Genomic DNA, 5523 nt, shown 5'->3' with positions numbered 1-5523 from the left:
TGGTGATCAGTTGATCCCTTGAGGTCAAACCTAAAGGACGATTCCCTTAATTGAAAAGGTTAATTAATTGTATACCGATAGAGATTAATTAATTCCTTAACATTGAACAATTCAATTTGTGAGAGAGAATATTGATATCTTATTGTAATGAGATTAAATAAGATTTATTTTAGTAAATAAAATGCTTTATTACTAAAATTGTTTATTGTTTGAGAAACAATAAAGATAAGAATGAATGGTTGATTATAATTACAAGATATTGTGAATTATAATTATATGACCCATTTTATTTATGTGATCAAGTATCACTAGTCAATTTGTTGAATGTAATTTAATTAATTTATAAAATGATATTTATGTGATAAATATGCATTTAATTAATTAGTAACATGTATCATACTACATGTGACATATTGTGTGACAAATGACAAATTGACAAAAATAAAATAGTAGTCCATTTTATAAAGATGGACCGAAATAAGAGTGTAAAGGGAGTTAGTGGGTGAATTATTTTATGAGATAAAATAAGCTAATGATCACTAACCTACAAATAGCCTTACAAGCCTAAGGTATAGAAAAGAACAAAAAGAAAAGTGAAGGACCATATATTGGTCCCTTGCCTCACCAAAAACCGTGTGGCCTCTCTACTAATTAGAGGGCTTTTTTTTCTTTTATCATTATCACACTCTACCATTCAAAACACATGAAAAAGTTCATGAATTATTCTCTCTTTAATCTTCATCAAAAAGGATGAATTTTTGATTCAAATTTGTTCAAACGATTACTAAAATTTATATATGAGTATTAGTAATCAATTTTAAGGTAAACCACAATATAAATATCTAGTACATATTAGTTTGTGGGTTTAAGGGATAGTTTTGGGTGCAACTATATGTAGGGCTTCTATTTTGAGGTCATGTATGTTCATCCAATATTGAAAAGCTCAAGAACTAACAAGAAGGAGATCTTGTTGGTGCCCATTTGACCGAAATTTTAATGGTGAGAAATTGATTTTCTTATCTCTTCTATTTTAGTTTGCATGCATAAGATTTGCAATTTATTTTATGACTAAATAAATTAGAAACATATATGAATATGTTAAATAATGAGTTCAAAAGATTTCTAACAGAACAAGTAAGAAAGATTAACAATAATTAAAACGAGGATTAAGAGAATTATACCTATGGAGATTCCAAAATAATAATGCAAAGAATAATAGAAGAACTTGATGATTGATGGAAGGTTGTCAATCTCCCAATTAGACCTGTTATCGGGCCGGTTTCGGGCTTGGCCGGGCTTGGCCGGGGGCGGGCCGGGCTCACCAGGCTAGACCCTGAACAGGCCAGGGGGGGGCACGGGCTTGGCCGGGTTTGGCCGGGCTGTAGGTAGTCGACCGGGCCGGCCAGGCGGGCGGAGGCGGGGGGACGGGCTAGAGGCGGGTGGGCTGTTTTATTCTTTTTTTTTTTTATTAAAAAAAATAGTGACGATGGAATTTCATACGTAATCGAAAATTTTTATATTATTCCTTAATAGAAACGACATACATTCGATATTCGATAACTCCATAACTAAATTACATAATTATTTGACTTGCATAATAACGACGGAATAGATAATTGAAATTGAAATGACTCGATTTTAATATCACGGGTATAATTCACGAATCACGAGTAATGCCATGGGCCACCTTCAAATGACGATACATGACGCCGTATCCTTCACGGGTTCTCCATTTGTAGGATTTGGTAATATTATTATCTTCACAAACCTTGCAAATACACTTGAATTCATTAGACATATTTGGATCGGACATTTTGTGGAAGTACCTCCATACGAATAGTTCCCGAACCATGTTTTTTTTTTGAGATGTTAAATAACTTGAATTTATAAAAATATAGAATAGAATAGTTGAGAAAGTGAGAGGACTAAATGTGGGAATTGAGGGGTTATTTATAGGATTAGAATTAGGAAAATTAAAATAAAAAAAATAAAAAAACAAAAAAAATTGACGTTTGAATTCTGGGAAATTGCCAACTTTAAAGTTGGTAGAGATTCCAAAAATTTCAACTTTAAACGTTGGTTTTCAAAAATTGACGTTGGAAATTTGGAAATATTTGGTGATTTGAGAGATTTGGTGGGGCCTGCCAACTTTAAACGTTGGTTTTCCTTTTTTTTTTTTTTTTTTTTTTTTTTTTTTAGTTATTATTATTATTAAATTGAAGTGATTAATTATAATTTTAGGGGGGAAAAGGAGAAAAAAATAAAGGGCTTGAACTTTACTATTATAAATTTTTGAAAAAATTTCAAAATTTATAATAATTAAGTTGCCTACGTATCTTCGTCGGAAATCGGAAGAATCAAAGCCCACGTAGTTCTTTACTTACCTGACTTACCTGTTTTTGAATTGGAGGCGGGTGGATGACTTTGAGCTTTCTAGGTTGGAGAGCTCGTCTCGGATGACCCATCGTCTTCCTCTAATGGGTCGTACTCCGTTGCCCCTTGACGTCTTATTTTGGCTTGATCCCAATCTTTTTTGCATACACACATCTTTACGGTCGAGGGTGCTAGGCTAGATCTTCTGTCATCTAAAACTCTTCCACCTGCACTAAAAGCGGACTCCGACGCAACCGTAGAAGCAGGAACAACAAGCACGTCTCTAGCTATTTTTGATAGTAAGGAGAATTGTATGGAACGAGATTTCCACCAAAGAAGGATGTTGAAATCCTTATCATTTTGTTCAACTTGATATGATAAATAATCGTCCAATTCTTTTGTGGCGCAAATAGTAGTGGAGGATTGTGTTGACGATGCCCGGAATAAAATTGAATGAAGTTCGTTGTCAAACCGAGCGCTCTTTTGAGCCGGAGGGTTATCACTACTAGACTCGTCATTAACCGTAGCATAAATTTTAGACAACTCACGTAAAACATTAATACAATCATCAACATAATTTTGAGCATTATATTCAACAAGACCAAGCAATTTATAATAACACTCTATGCTATTTCTTAAACCAATATGTTTAACACACGGATCTAATATGCAAGCAACACCATATATAAGTGGAAAAGTTTTAAAATATTTCAACCATTTTTGTTTCATATCAATTATCACAGGTATTAAACATGGTTCGGCCTTTTCAATCTTAGAAAATGCAAGAACGATTTTTAAACATTCAAGTATAACTAAATGCACATTAGGTTCATACACAAGAGAGAAAATGTTGGTGGCTTTGTAAAACGGTTCAAATAGTTTACAAACATTTTCGGCAATTACCCACATACTATTATCAAGCATTTCTTGGTCGTAACGTTGGTGACTATTATATAACTCATTTAAAACGACTTTATATTTTAGAGCTTGGTTAAGCAATTTATATGTCGAATTCCACCTAGTAGGGCAATCGGTGGACCATTGTTTTGGTTTTAACCCATGTTGTTTGCACAATGTTTTGTATTGTGTTTTCCTCGATCTAGCATTTCTAATCCAATTAATGCAAGTTTTGATTGGTTTTATAAGTGGTGCAAGAAAAGTAACTCCTTCTTGAGCCGCCAAGTTTATAATATGGGCACAACACCTAATATGCACAAGTTCGCCATTTAGCAATAAATTATCCATTCCAAGAACATGTTCAATACATTTAGTGTTAGCCGATGCATTGTCAAATGAGATGGAGAAAACTTTCTTAGACAAATTAAACTTTTCTAAACATTTTTTAAGACGCAAAAAGAGATTATAACCGGTGTGTATTTCTTCCATGATATCAAAAGCAATAATACGTTTTTGTAAAAAATAATCATGATCAATCCAATGAACGGTAACACACAAAAACGGATCATTTTGTTTTGTAGTCCATGTGTCGCTAGTTAATGCTACTCGGCCATCATATTTAGCAAAATATTCAATTAATTCTTTTTTTTGTTCTTTATATTGTTCCATAGTAGTTCGTTTTAAAGTGTGACGGTTAACACGAGTAAAAGCGGGTTGTAATGCTCGCTTATTAAAATTTTCCAAATTAATACTTTCACCATAAGTAAAAGGCAACTCTTCAAGATTAACGAAAGTAGCCATATGACCAATCATAGCCTTTTGGTTATAAAAAAAGGTTTACCTCCACCGGCTTCTTTACTCATGAAACCGCTAAGTTGAGTTTGAGTTTGGCTAGCAACACCACTTCCTAAGTTATACCATGCTCACTATTCAAGTGACGACTCATGCTTCCAAGTCCACTTCCAACTTTCCAAGCAAAATCTTTGTGTACTTTCTTCACATCACGGCAAACGGTGCATACACAACGACAACTCCTCGGATCATTTGCGTCTTGCACCTTCACGAAATAGTTCCATACAAATGATACTTTCTTATTTCCTTTTTTACTTTGAGTCGCTTCTTCTTCAATATGTGCATCATGGGTAGAACCTACAAAAATTCAAATAAATTAGATGATTATATTACTAAAATGCAAGATTAAAACAAAAACTAACACTAATTAAAAAATAAAAGTAACAATAATTAAAAAAGCGAAATTAACAATAATTAAAAAACGGAAATAAAATATATTACCCTCTTGAGACGCAAACATCGCATCAACTTCTTCCGGAGTATAATCTCTTCCCTCTTCCATTTTTATATCACTAATTTAAAATTTTAATAATAACAATAATTAATATTTATTATAAATTTATAATAATTAATTAATAAGATAATTCTATTATACTAGTAATCTATTATATTCTAACTTAAAATTAATTAATAAAAACTTGATAATTTGAATTTAGAGAAATATAGAATAGATTAAGATAGAGAGTTGAGAAAGTGTGAGGATTAATGTGGGAATTAATGGGTATTTATAGAATTAGAATTAGGAAAAATAAAAAAAAAATAAAAAAATCCTACCGTTGGAAAGCCAGCAATGGCAACAAATATTATGGGAATTGGGAAATTGTAATTAGCCGTTAGAAAGAGCTGTTGGCAGCCAACAGCTATTTTTTGAGCGGGCCGGGCCGGGCCGGGTAAGGAGGCGGGTCAGGGGGCGGGCCAGGAGGCGGGCCGGGCTGTGCTTTCATGACCCGGGCCAGGCCAGGATATGCAGGCGGGTTTGGCGGGCTTGGCCGGGCTTGGCCGGCCGTGTCTTTAAGCCGAATCGACCAAGGGTAATTTGGTGGGGCGGCCGGGCTGACCCGTGCAGTTGGCCACCTCTACTCCCAATAAACCCAATAATCTTCTAATTACCCAATAATAAACTTGAATTACTCAATAATAAACTTGAACAATAATTAAGGAAAGATTAATGTGTAATTTGTGGAAAGATTAAATGATAATCTATTCTAATCTACTCCTAATCTAATCTAAGGAAGGATTGATTTAACCTAATGAAAACTTGATGGTTTGATTATTAAAAATGGGGTATATATAATAGAGCATCATTAGGTTAAGCCAGGGTAAAATAGTAATTTAACAATGCTAATTGTTGGGTAGGGAATCGCCGGTCTCAAGAGAGACTCCGGTCTCCTTTTCGCCGGT

General features: G+C 33.8%; 1 long non-coding RNA gene across 1 annotated transcript; it reads right to left on the bottom strand.

The window, feature by feature from the left end:
* Positions 1–1501: 1501 nt before the first annotated feature.
* Positions 1502–4178, bottom strand: LOC141623788 (uncharacterized). The gene is made up of 2 exons (XR_012533630.1): positions 4112–4178; positions 1502–1768 (listed from the first exon to the last, which is right to left on the bottom strand). It is a non-coding gene; the product is annotated as an uncharacterized LOC141623788 (long non-coding RNA).
* Positions 4179–5523: the final 1345 nt, after the last annotated feature.

This window comes from Silene latifolia, chromosome X, assembly GCF_048544455.1.
Source record: "Silene latifolia isolate original U9 population chromosome X, ASM4854445v1, whole genome shotgun sequence".
In the NCBI taxonomy this organism is placed as follows: domain Eukaryota; kingdom Viridiplantae; phylum Streptophyta; class Magnoliopsida; order Caryophyllales; family Caryophyllaceae; genus Silene; species Silene latifolia.
The sequence above is the reverse complement of the archived record's forward strand: the minus strand, read 5'-3'. Positions and strand labels throughout refer to the sequence as shown.